Below are 14208 nucleotides of genomic sequence, written 5' to 3'. Positions count from 1 at the left end.
AAAAAAATAAATTAAAGATTTTTAATGAAAATCAATGTATCATACGGGTGATGTCACAGACACTACATCCATATTTTTTATAGTCTATAGTTAAAGCAGACTTAAGGCCTCAAAATATGATGCACTGCTCTAATGTAAGCCACATTTGGATTTGTCTTTTTAAAATACCCAAATGTCACAAATGACATTTGGTCACCCTTTTGAAGCGAGTCTGTGACCTAGACATTATTGTGATGGCAGAGACTGTGTAAACAGATCCATGGGGGTTTGTCCCATTGTGTTTCTAGATGGAATGACTCACATTTGGCCCCATCCAATAAACTGTTCATGCACGTGCCTCTACCAACATGAAAACAATGCATTGCAGTTACACTCTTTGTTTTGAACTGGAAGTGGAATAGAACCTGAATAGAACCGATTTCAAAGTCTGACACAATAAAACACCCCTTTTTTAAAATGAAATCCTCAGGCAAACAGGTTGTTTCGAGAAGCGTTCAGCTAGTCATGTACATTTAAAATACACTCTTAAAAATAAAGTTTCTAAAAAGGAATTTTTTAGACGTATATTACACTTATTTTTTGTCCATTCAGATACACATGAAGACTTTCTATAAATATTTTTATTGGTGAAGACATTTTTAGTTTTGATTTTGAGCATTTTTAAAAAAAAATGTTTTTATATGTATACTGAAGCATTCCATTCATTCTCAAGGGGTCAAATTAACCCGCGAGGGGAGGATTTGTTACTTTTTTTTATTACAACCACATAAAATACAGAACCCAGTACATTGTTTTGTGTGGATTCTCAGTTGAAGGGCTCTATCATACATCGGGTGCAATGAGGCGCCAGGTGCAGCGCAAGTGTTTTTGCTAATTGTGGCCCGATGCAGTTCTCATTTTCATGTCCAGCGTCACGTTGTTTAAATAGCAAATGCACTCGTTCCTATCTGTTCGCCCATGGGTGTGCTGGTCTGAAAACCAGGTGTGTTCAAGCGCATTGTTGGTGTGTTGCTAATTTGAGGAACTGAAAATGACTGCGCCATTAACCTTCAAAAACCTGCTCTAAAGTCAATGGTGCAATACTTTTTTGTGTTATTTAAAGAGGTCATATAATGCTAGGCCTGTTACGATAACACATTTTGCTGGACGATAAATTTGCCAAGAAATTATTGCGATAAACGATAATATTGTCGTTCTAAGACCATTTTCATCTAAAATAATGATAATGGCATAAAAATGCAGGTTCACCTTTTCAAAGATCAATAAACTTTAATTTCTAAAGAATATATAAAACAAAAAAATGGAAAACATTTTAAATAACCAAAATAAATGAACAAAACAACCAAAAACAATAAACGCATTGACTCTCAGTCTGTTTAAAAAAATGCATTTAAATAAGTACCAAAAACAATAAAAATGGATGAAAACTGCAACGGATGATTGTGTTTTAGGAGCATATTAGGGGCGGCAAGGTTCACAAAACCCACAGTTCGGTTCGTATCCCGGTTTTAGGGTCACGGTTTTCCGTTCTATAGGGTTCTTGTTGTTTTTTTTTTAAATCCAGAAATACTTCAGCATATGATATATTAATTATCCACAATTTAGGATACAGTATAAAAAAATTTACATCATAGCCTAATCAGGCACAAACTGAACTTGACCATCTCTGAGGAAAGAGATATTTTGATACAGCAATTGGAGAAGACATTGATGACATGCTTTTCATTTATTTGGCAAAAAAGAAGAATGTGTATTGTTATCTCTACAGGAACTTGTGCCTTTTTAGCACACAAAGATTGAACTGAAGAATTAACTTACGTTTATCAAACTTCAGTGTAGCTTTAAGCCTCGTTTATACACGACGCGTCCGCCTGAGCGCGAGGGTGCGCACGGCAAAAATGACGTCGACGCGGAGTGCGTGAGACCCCATTTCGCTTGGCGTTGTGCACGTAAAATTCTGTAACTTTGCATGTGGCTCTGCAACCGAAGAGCCACGAGTTCCAGATGAATCTGCTTGCCGAGAATGATGTCTCATCACGCCGCACACGGTCTGCGCGTCGAGTATGAACACCTCCCTAAACGGACGAGGCGTACGCAGTCAACGAGAGAGACGAGGAAAACATAAAGTTAGTTTATTGGTCCCACCTGTGTTCCCTGATTCCCTTTTGATTTCTTCCCTTTATAAGCTCCTTGTGTTTGTCAGTCTTGGTCGGATCGTTGCATGTACTGTTTACGTGTCCCGGTTTCCCCGTGACCCTTCCTGGTATGTGTTTTGTATGTTATGATTCTCTTTATGCGTGTTTCCCTCGGTTTTTGCTTTAAGTTTGTTTTATTTGTTAGTAAATTATCATCTTCTCCTGCACTTGAGTCCTCGCACCAGTTTCCTTTGTGTTGAACGTGACAGAACACATCTTCCCTTTTTAAGAATAACTTCAGTCATTCTTCAGTCAAGTCTTCCAGAGTCGCGGCCAAAGCTGATTCGAAAGACTGCTGTTTACCATTTTCTGTGTTTACTAGAAGCACGCAATCGCCGTCATTATGTTAAGCCCCGCCCACGACTCTATACACGATGGGATTGGCCTGACCAGAGTTTGCCGTTAACTTAAGAAGTGTATTGAGAGTTGCTAGACGACACTTGCGGCAAATTAGATTTGCTGCCGCTAGGGTGCGTCTAGATTTCTAGGCTAAGCAAAATCTGCCTTATACTAACCCTTGGTTATAAAGCAGTCTGGTGAGAAATGCTTCAATCAAACATTAAAGCATTGATGTTGATCGGGGGGAATATTTCCTTTTGAAAACAAAACTCAGCCACTGTGTCTTCAGTGGTTCGGATTTAGGAACATCAGAATGACTGCTGTGTTCGTTATTACACCCAAGAACAGAACAGCACAATCACTTAGACACCATTCTGCTCCAGAGTATCAACAATGGCGGACTGTGACGAGCTCACTCAGGGCGGGTCTGAGTTGAACCGCTGCTGTCAGTTAACAATTGTGGGAGGGGTGTTTGACGTCACACGGTCGGATGGCTCGATTTTAGACATGGAAAACATTTAAGGAGATACATTTTTTTTATCATTATAAAACAATAATGGTTGTGTACGAGTGTAGTGATTTTTACTTTTGTCCACCCTAGGACACTAAGTAAGGTAGTGATTTTTTTATTTTTATTTATTTATTTAAGAAACAGGGACAGCGTACAATAAACATTAACCTCAAAGGGAGAGATGCATAGTACCAGGTTATAGCTCAAGAGCTAATTTTCACCCGTAGTCCCTGGGCAGGCTGATGTTAAGCTACAATATATAAACAAACATGAGAAATAAAATGTATACTTGCCAAAAAAATAAATAAATAAATAAAACAAAACAGAAATTGTACAAACATTCATGTTCACACCTTTCACATACTTTGACCTTAGAACACACACTTACACACATACACATATCTAGTCACATGTGGGAACAAATTTGATTTGATAAAAGCCATTTCTTTACTTGGCGTGTGAAGGTATAAAAATTTGTGCTTTTTTTTTAGCTCTGTAGGCAACATGTTCCACTGACGAGCGGCCACACAAGAAAACGCAGAGTTTCCAAACACTGTCCTGCGTTTCGGGATCCTGCATTCACCTCGCACTGTAGATCGTGTGGCTCGAGCTGTTATTTCAGAGCCCAAAGATACGAATTCTTTTAGTGGAGGAGCAGCGTTGTCATGAAGTATCTTATACATCAAACAAAGATTGGTGTGAATTATCAGATTTTCAAAGCTGAGAAACTGGTATTTTACAAGAATATGACAGTGATGGTATCGTCTGCTTTTCTTATCGTGAATCTTTAGTGAGCTTTTATATAATGACTCAAGTGGTTTGAGTGCAGTTTTAGTAGCCTGTGACCAACTTGTCAAACAATAGCGAAAATGAGGAACAATCATGGCATTTAGATAGGCCCCTGAGGCCTCGATTGTAAAGGAATTTCTAATGTATCTGAACTGTGCCATATTAAGTTTTATTGTATTTGTTAACTTTTTTATATGCTTTTTAAAGCCTAAATTTGGTTCCAATATGACACCTAAATATTTTACCTGTTCTTGATTTGAAACAATTTGTCCATCAATTAAAATATTAGGGTAAATTTGTATTTTAAAACGATTTGTGAAAAACATAGAAACAGTCTTACCTAAATTTAGAGTGAGGCATGAGTTTTTCAGCCACAAACAAACTTTCTTCATCTCTTCAGTCAGTTTGTAAGCGACTTCTACCGCAGTTTTACTATGTGCATATAGCACCGTATCGTCAGCATACATAATAATTTTACTCTTACACACAGCTGGTAGGTCATTTATGTAAAGGGTAAAAAGCAGGGGGCCCAAAATGGAACCTTGTGGCACTCCCATGCTACAAGGTCTTAATGGTGATTTTTTATTGTCAACCCCAACACATTGTTGTCTGTCATTAAGGTAAGATTGAATCCATGTAATTGTATTTGTGTCAAGAGCAAAATCAGACAATTTGCTAATGAGCAGCTGATGATTAACTGTATCGAAGGCCTTTTTCAAGTCTAGAAAGACCGCCCCTACCACACCTCCACCATCAAGACTGGATTTGATGTCTTCTAGTAGGTAGCAGCATGTAGACTCTGTGGAGTATCTTTTCCTGAACCCAAACTGGCAAGGATGTAATGCATCAGTGTGGTTAAGATGCTCTACTAGCTGTTCTGCCACCACCTTCTCAAAGATCTTGGAGATGGCTGGCAGAATGCTAATAGGTCTATAGTTTGAGACACAGAGCTTGTCCCCTGACTTGAAAATCGGCTTGACTACTGCTTTTTTTAGCGCCAAAGGAAAATTGTTTTCATTTATGGATTGATTCACAGCTATGGTTAGTGGAGGAGTTAGAATAGTTTTGTGTTCTTTTAAAAGTGATGTATCAAGTCCGAATATATCCTTTGCTTTACTATTTTTTAAATCTGACATTATTTTAAAAATTTTGTCTTCATCTATATTCTGCAACCTAAAGTAAGATGCATCACCATCCCCATGATCATATCTGCAGCAGTTCACTTCAGGGAAAGTCTCCGCCAGGTCTAATACAGAATCCAAGAAATAATCATTATAGTGTTTCGCCAAAATAGAGCCCTCATTTTGAACAATTCCGTTGATTTTGAGCTGTAAATGCTCCTGATTTATTTTTTTCCTTCCCAATAGTTTGTCCATGCTTTTCCACAGATTCTTACAATTACCTTTTGCCTCTTTGATTAAGTTTAGGAAAAAATTTGCTTTTGCTTTTCGAAGCAGCATGGTAACTTTATTTCTAAGAGATTTATAAATGTAATAATCAGTGGTTAATTTAGTTTTAAGAGAAACCTTGAGAGCTTTATCTCTCTGCTTCATTGTATCCCAAAGGGATTCATTAAACCACGGGAGACTCTTTTTATGGGATTTTCTATGTTTGAGCTGTGTATGTTTATCAATTTTATTCTTTATAGCAGTTATAATATTGTTGCATGTATGTACACAGCTATCTTTATCAATTTTAGAGGCCCAGTCAATTTCATTTAAATCATTTTTCAGGTGTTCTTGATTTCTTTTAGGAATATGAGTAAATTTGCATTGTTTATTTGAATGTTCTTTGTTTATGTATCTTGATTTATTTAATTTCCTGGCTATTAGAACAAAATTATGATCGGATAGTCCAGTTATTAGATTGTATGTTTTAACTATCCTGTCTGGTTTATTGGTGAATATTAAATCTATCAAAGTTTGAGACGTTTTTGTTATTCTTGTAGGCTTTTTAATCAGTTGTGTCATTTCTATTGAGTCTGCAATATCTTTTAGGTGTTTCCTCTTGCCTTTATCAAGCCAATTTATGTTGAGGTCACCCATGAGCAATATTTCCTTTCGTTCATATGTTTTTAGAATTTTTGTTAAACCAGTATAAAAATCACTTGTTGCATTTGGTGGTCTATAAACACAAAGTACAATAAATGACATTTGAGGCGATAGTTTGATTGTAACACCAACACACTCTATAGTTTGATCTGGAATGTCTATTTGATGACTGTCAATCCTGTCTTTTACGTAAATCAAGACCCCGCCCCCTTTCCCCTTTCCCCTGTCCCGTCTGTATACTTTAAAACCCGGAATCATAAATGCCGATACAGGAGTTGTAGCTGTAATCCAAGTCTCAGAAAGACACAGGTAATGTAGATTTGATCCCAACAGTAGATGTTCCAACTGTTCCGTTTTAGACATTACGCTACGTATGTTGATATGTCCTCCGAATATTCCTTTCGGCTTTGTCAGTGGGTTCCATAGGACCGATGCATGGTTTACGGTCTGAAATAGTTTCATCTGGCTTTGTTTGGAGACAACTATAGTCTGCATAGCGTTTAATTTACCACTTTCATTTGCTGGCTTAAACGCGTGTAGTAACATACGTTTACCTTGTTGCAGTGTGTTGATAAACGTAGATGCGCGTGGGTGCGCACTGTTAGCAATGTTACCTGATGTCATCTGCGCTGTATTGAAAGCATTCGGAGTGTGAGTCAGAGCGGTCTCCGCCACCTGCAGTGGTTGTTGTAGATCCATCGGTCCTGGATTCACCTGAATATCCCCGCATAAAAGTAGAATAATGCAGAGAAAAGTTGTACGACCCCGGTAGACTGTTTTTGGAGCCATACTCCGTGCCCTCGACTTGAGTTGCTTGTTTGGAGCATTCGCACGCCCATCAACAAGAACTTTGGAGAAGATGACATACTGGCTCCACGAGTCGAGGGGTGTAGCAGGCCTAGCTGCACTACTTGCCCGTGAGATTGATCGTTCAATGGCAGCAGTCCAACTCCCACACATTTGCATAGTGATGATCGTCGTCAAGTAGAGCGATGCAATAAGTACATTTAACGCCTTGGCTTTGATTGGCTTTAATGGCCAATATATCAAGGTTTTAGGGACAGATCTTAGATCAGGCGGTTTTTCAGATGTCTTTAGAAAAAGAAGAGCATCAGCACCTGCCAAGCTGCTACCTGCTTCCGCCATCTTGGACCGATCATCAAAGATCGGTGACGTGATTGGTACTCACGTCACCGCTGACGTTGTGAATTTTGGATCACACGTCACTTAAGGTGTGGTTATGAGTACATCAGATGACCACCTTCCCCCCTCTTAGTTTGGGACACTAGTCAAGGCCTTTTACCTTGGCTGTATGAGAACACTCCGCACAGGAGGCTGCCCAGTCATTTATAATGAATGTAAAGGGGGAAGAGTTGGTCAGCTGATTTATCTGAAAGATTGGTGAGATTTCTAACTTGTAGAGCCTTTTCTGCCTTATCAGCACAAGGAAGACACAATTGTAATAAAATAGATTTTATTAACAAAAGATAAACAGAACAGTTAACACAACTACTAAATGAATACAATGAATGATAAAGGTATAAAGTGCGTAAAATGCATAAAATACATGTGAGTAAGTTAAGTGTGGCTATAGAAGAGTTACGTTATCTTATGGAAAGATAAACTGTTGTTTCTCTGAAATTAAGGTGAAGAACCTTATTATGTATCAAACGAAAGATTATTTGTTATGAACTAGCACCAGTTCTATTACTTGTAATGTAAATAACAAAATCATATACTGATAATATACAACAATGCCAAGGTCTCTAGAAAGAGGTTTGGTTAAGGGATATTTACGTTCCACATGGTTGAGTAAGCAGTCCGATGGTGATGACTTCTTCCACTGGTTTTACTGGGAGACAGTGCAGTGAAGAAAGGAGCTGGAATCTGTTTCAACAGCCTTGAACACGAAGGTCTGTGGGATGCTAATCTCCTGTGGCACCAAAGGGTCCTAAAATCTGGAACACGCAGATGAGGCCCTGAAGTAGGTGCAGAAGGTCCTTAATCTGGAACACGCAGGCGAAGGAACCTTGAAGTGAAGGTTTGCTCTCCTGAGCTTAACCTTGTTACAAATGTCTCTGTATCTCTTCTGCCTCTTTGGAACAGACACTCAGAAGTTGGTCAATCTGCTCTGGTCTCTCTAGCATGGAGACTCGGGACATGCTGTAGTCGTCTCGCTGGACTAAAACTCTGAACGTAGTGTTGGTTAATGTCTCTTTCCTCACAGGCTAGAGGCTCAGAATGTTGTCGTATCTGTCACTGCCTCACAAACTGTAGATTCAGATCCTCGGATCTTGTGTTGTCTCTCTGGCTAAACCCAAGGCTTAGAACCTGGTTGCTCTGTCACAGTCTAATCCTCGGCGGGCAGTCTCAGAACCTGGTTGCTCTGTCACAGTCTAATCCTCGGCGGGCAGTCTCAGAACCTGGTGAACTGTTTGTCTCTCGGATGAGGAGACTCAGAACCTGGTTGCTCTGTCACAGTCTAATCCTCGGCGGACAGACTCAGAACAAGGAGTGTCTATTGAAAGGGTACCTTTATCCTTTTCCGAATAGGAGGAGATTGCAATTTGGCGATTCTCCATTCCAGTGTTGCTATTGGCTGCTGGCATCAGAGGGGGCACACAGAGTGGCACACCCTTCTTTCCCCTGTAGAACTCATTTGCATACTGTACACAGAAGTCTTTAAAGTGTCTTTAAAGTTCATCAATGCATTTCTTACTTTCCAAACCACCATCAGAATAACCTTGGCAATATACTGAGCAAATAGACACCCAACATGATGGAAAAAGATGAAACTGTCATGTGTTCATTCATTTGTTCATTAACAGCTGAATTTGTGGAAGATGTTGCATTACAAATAGCTGTCACTGAGAATATTTATTTCTCTGAATAAGTATGAGATGAATATGTGTAGTTTACATCAGTCTTAAGGTTTCCAAACATAGTTGTGAATGGATTTGGATGGATCAGTTTTGGTCTTTCTTCGTTTCACCCACTTCTGCTGAAGTCCTGAGGAATGTTGGCCGTCACAAATCAGGACATTAGGGATCAGTCTCTAGATGGGTGAAGGGCAGAAACTGCATGTGGACCAATGAGAAGTCCTGTCCTTCCTGGGCTTGGTACTAGAGGTCTTCTTCTTGCCCTCAAAAAAGTGTCTGGATGTTGTCCAAGCATCTTTATCTGATGCCGTTGGACATCTTGTTTGTGCTAGTCCAACAAGATCCAATCAAAATGAAACAAACCTTTGTCCACTGTTACGGGCAAAGAGGGGCCCGGCCATAAACTGGGCCCTGGAATGTGCTGTCAACTACACAAGCACTAATAGGATGGTTGTGTACAGGCACTGCCAAAACACATTTCCATACAATTAACTTGTCATATAATGCATGTAGCATTATATGACCGCTTTAAAGTCCACATTAGTATAATGCGCTTATAGGCGGGTGCACAACGCATGTACACTCTACTTATTACACACACAGGGACGCGCAGCAGCACAAAACATTTTTAATTAATACAAATAAAAGGATTCCTCTCTGGAGAAGAGTTCAGTCTTTCTAATCGCTAATTCCACCAATAGGGAATCTGCCATGGTGTGAGCGCAACTGGCTTTTAAAGGGAATAGGAGATGAGACTCTGATTGGTTTACAGCATGTTATGCCCAAAACTAGGGTGACCACCTGCTAATAAGCCCAAGGGGGGACAAAGGGTATGTTTCTGAGGGACAATGTGGGACACTGCCTGGCGCGGCGGTGCCCCACCCCACGGGCAGAAGGGCAGATAGTGGTTTACCCATTTCTAGCACATAGCACCTTACATGGTATATTAATAATGCCCTATTCCCCTAAACATGTGTAGGCTAATTGCTGATGTATGCTTATGAATATAGGCCAACCAACGTGTATTTTTAACATAATATTTTGAACATTCAATGAACTGACAGATGCACTTCCACTTATGATTTACTTTAGCTATTTTACATTACTTATTTTTCATTACAATTTATTCACTTTAAATCAATAATATAAAATTATGGGATTAACAGAAATTGTAGTCGCTCAACACCACAGGAACAGTAAAAAAAAAAAAATGTGTTAAGTTAAACTAAAAGTAAAGTTAACTCCAGTTCACGGAACGAGAAGGGGAGGAAGAATGGTGAACTTCCATGTTAGTAAAGTCTGCACTGCAAAAAAAAAAAAAGCATTCTTACTTAGTATTTTTGTCTTGTTTCAAGTCTAAATATCTAAAAATTCTTACATTAAGAAACATTTACTAGACATGTAAAAAAGTATTGTCTTGTTTTGGGAAAAAAATAGCTCAAAATTAAGCCAAACAATCTGCCAATGGGGTAAGAAAATTATTCTTGTTTTCTTTTTGAATTAAGATTATTTTTCTTCCCCCATTGGCTGATTATTTGTCTTATTTTAAGCAAAAACTCTCTTAGTTTTGAGTTATTTGTTCCCAAAACAAGACAATTACTTTTACTTGATATTTTTTTATTTATATTTTGGCAAGAAACAAGACAAACATACTAAGAAAGAAAAGCATTTTTTTCAGTGTGAGTCTGTGTCGTTTGACATCGTATTTTACTCTCCATGTCCGATTGAGAAAGACGTTTTGCAAAGGTCACAAAATGCTCTCTTTTTTGAACACCTTTCATCACAAATATTAATTTTTCCAGTATTTCTTGTACCCACTCCTTCTCTTTTTAATTGATGATTGCGGAGCCTAAAGCCTAAAGACTTTTTCGAATAGGAAAGTGCGCATCTAAAAAGTTGTAAGTGTCTCTGGTATGCACGTGCGTGCGCTGTCATGACAACAACGAAAAAGTTGACAACAGCAGTTCAACTGAGGGGTGGGTGGGGCAACAGGACCACGCTGAACTGTCAAGTAATGTTGGTTTGGCTGCCTGAGGCACGAGGATATAGAGCGACCAACTTCTTTTTGAGCAAGCATTAATTATGCGTGACACGGTCTCAATTTGCGGAACGCATGAATTTTGCTTCAAACGCTGTGCGTGCTCGCGCTACGCGGGACGGGTGGTCACCCTACCCAAAACACACCCAAGACTCATTTAGAGACTAAGTACAACCCTTTTGGAGCATGCGCCAGGCTCGCTAACAATTTTTCCCGCCGTTAACTAGCAAAAGTGGATTCAGACTGGAACTGGATTCTAAGTGCACTTGCACCATGCATTTTAGACCATGCACTTAGATAGTTTCGGGTCAAAATGACCCGAGCAAAGGATTGTTTTCTTCATGTGAAGAACACTTTAATAACCTAAGAAACTTTTTTCCACTTTAGAACCTTATGTGGAAAAGAAATGGAATTCTTCATGGAACCAAGAATGGCTGTAAAGAACCTTAGAATGACATAACGAGGGATTGACCCGCCTCATGTAAATGAAAGTTATACTTTTTACATGATATTACATACATATTGTAAGTGTAAAACTGTAAAAAAAAAAAAAAAAAAAAAAAAAAAAAATATTACATTCTGAAGAAACTATATATGTTTTTATTATTTTATTGATTTTATTTAGTTGAAACACCAATAGAGTACAACACAAAATATTCAGCAATCCAGTTGCTTCATAACCAAAATGTTCAAGAACGTCAAACTTGCTTTTGCCCTCTATGTATTAGATGGGATTGTTCCATTGTTATGAGATATGTGGGTCAGTGAACTCTTGTTGCTCAATGCGGGTCATACTGCAGAGACCAAAGCTGGGCTGCTTTGACTCCATTAATCCAGTTAGAGCAAATAACAAACAAATATACTGCATGTATAAAGGGACCAATCTAATAATAAACAAATGGGGCCATCTGAATATAGATTTTTGAGTACATACTGGCTGATCCTTTTGACAAACAAAATGTGGATATATCTGTTAAGGTGTAACATTTTGCTGCATTCTTGATCAGACTTATTTCAGGTAAACTGCTGGTTACATTTTGCAGCATAAGTCGTTCTTGAGGTGCGGCCACACTTACCATTGCTGGGTGAAATTTCGCAGACGAAGTCCGATCAGAACCGCGCAGATTCTTTTATTGGAATTTTGAGTTTAGCATGAGGGGAGTTTCCCCAAAAACTTTACTTCAAAAGGGACTTCTGTGCGAGCTGCGCTTCTCTACGCTATTGACAGGGGACTTGCACACGAAATTTCACTAGCATGGCCGCACCATTATGCTATCATTCGTAAATCAACACAGCATTTCTTATATTCTGTGAAAGAAGAGGATCTGTATGCAGTCTTGGTAAGCAGGAGCTTCTTCATGAAGGTTAAAATCGCAAAGCACAGCATCTAGAAATGAATAGGTGAGAATACAAAATATTTGGTTAGTATATATATTTGTGCAGAAATAGTTCAGGTTACTAGTACTATCAAAAAAGCATCACCAGATGTAAAATGCATTGACAGATTTGCACTCACCAACTTCATGGGCAAACATGCGATTTCATATGAATTCAGATCGTTATTAGAAAAAAAAATAAGCATGAAGGTAGAACCTACCCACCCCTATCTGCCACTGGGGTATAAGTAGATTGTATGAAAACCGTAGACTGTAAAAAAAATATGGACGTAGTGTCCGTGACATCACCCGTAGGATTCTGAAGTGCAGTTTTGAATCGTAAAGTGGAGACGAGCTCGTCGTCGGCATCTTGGCAGCGCGTCATGCCCGGATAACAGAAAATGGGCAAAGATGCGTTACGTGGGCGGAGCTTAGGTGACGCGATGACTAACAAACAGTGGATAAATGGCTATCCACCTGTCAATCAAAGTGCCACGCCCTTAATAATGCAGAACTTTAAGGCTTTACATAATGTAAACGAATGAGTTATAAAAAAATTCACCCCCCTCACAGTCATCGTGAAGGGCAAAATTAGCCGTATAGACCAAAACCACAATTTGTACCAGGCTGTAAACGTTTTTTGTTTTTTTTCTGCTGTAAAGTTGGGCATTTTATCATGGGGCTCAATTAATTTCTGCTCCCTTCTGGAGCATGTAGTGGCCAGTCGATGAACTGCAGTTTAAGTTACTTCCGTATTGGCATCAACAGAATCTGGGGGAGGTTGCCGCTTGATGAAAACACACGAGTAACGCTGCATTCACATGAGCGTCAGCATCAACACTTCTCATTTACTTTGAATGGGTGACATCATGCGTTGCTAAACTGAATTGTGGCTTCTGTTGCTTGCGGCTTTTTCAACTTTTCAAGCGCCAACGCAGGCGTCAGTCTATGCAAATGCCCTAGCACATTGACGCTTGACAGAGGGTGTGCCTGAAGCTTGGTGCTGTACTGTCATAGTGACAACAGCCAATCACTATACTTCCAGCTTGGACTGCAATGCGCTAGGGTATTTGTATAAAGGCAAATGTTCCATTTTTCAATGCAAGCAACGGAACCCACAATTCAGTTCAGCAACACATGACATCACCCATTCAAAGTAAACGAGAAGTGTTAACTCCGACTCCCCGTGTGAATGCGCCATAAGGCTTGTTTACACAAAGAATAACTATTAAGATAATCATAACTATATTAGCGTCCACATCAACAAACAATAACGCTCTATTTATTACAAGCGCATACTGCCAGTTTTTTTCTCTGCTGCTTTAATTGCTCGAGCCCTCTAAAGCAGGATGGATTCTGATTGGCTGTCAATGTATTTTTTATTTTTTTTATTCATCAGCTAAAAAACTTGATTCTGAAAGGGATTCCAATGATACCGTTTCTCTGGGCTGTTTTAGTTGTGGATTCTGCTATTCTTTTACACGTAGAACTATCTTTATCTTTATCTACAATGCTGACTTGCAAATTGTAGTCGGTAACTAATTCCAAATTACATGACAAAAATTGTAGTAAGTAATGCAATCCGTCACATTACAGATTTAAAGTAATATAATCAGGCTACTTTTTGATAAATGAGTAATCTGATTACTTTTGGATTACTTTTAGATTACTTTTGGCCTAACTCGTTTGTCACATTGATTTGAATCTTGTATCATATTGATATAAAAAAAACATAGAGAATGATCTTGAACTTTTTTTGCTGAATAAAGCTGTAGTTTTTGTTATTTTTGGACAAAATGTATTTTTGATGCTTCAAGAGATTCTAATGAACTAACTGATGTCTCATATGGACTACTTTGATGATGTTTTTATTACCTTTCTGGACATGGACAGTATAGTGTGTCTACACTTAGATACGCTCTCGGACTAAATATAAAATATCTTAAAATGTGTCTGAAGATGAACGGAGGTCTTACAGGTTTGGAACGACATTAGGGGTGAGTCATTAATGACATCAATTTCAAAACAAT

General features: G+C 38.8%; 1 protein-coding gene across 1 annotated transcript in view; it reads right to left on the bottom strand.

Moving 5' to 3' along the window:
- Nucleotides 1–14208, bottom strand: part of lipt2 (lipoyl(octanoyl) transferase 2) — a 571631-nt gene that overhangs the window by 40199 nt on the left and 517224 nt on the right. The gene's annotated exons all lie outside the window — the stretch shown is intronic.

The sequence above is a fragment of the Pseudorasbora parva genome, chromosome 8, assembly GCF_024679245.1.
Source record: "Pseudorasbora parva isolate DD20220531a chromosome 8, ASM2467924v1, whole genome shotgun sequence".
Taxonomy (NCBI): domain Eukaryota; kingdom Metazoa; phylum Chordata; class Actinopteri; order Cypriniformes; family Gobionidae; genus Pseudorasbora; species Pseudorasbora parva.
Note: the sequence above shows the minus strand (reverse complement) of the source record. Positions and strands in the feature narration are given on the sequence as shown.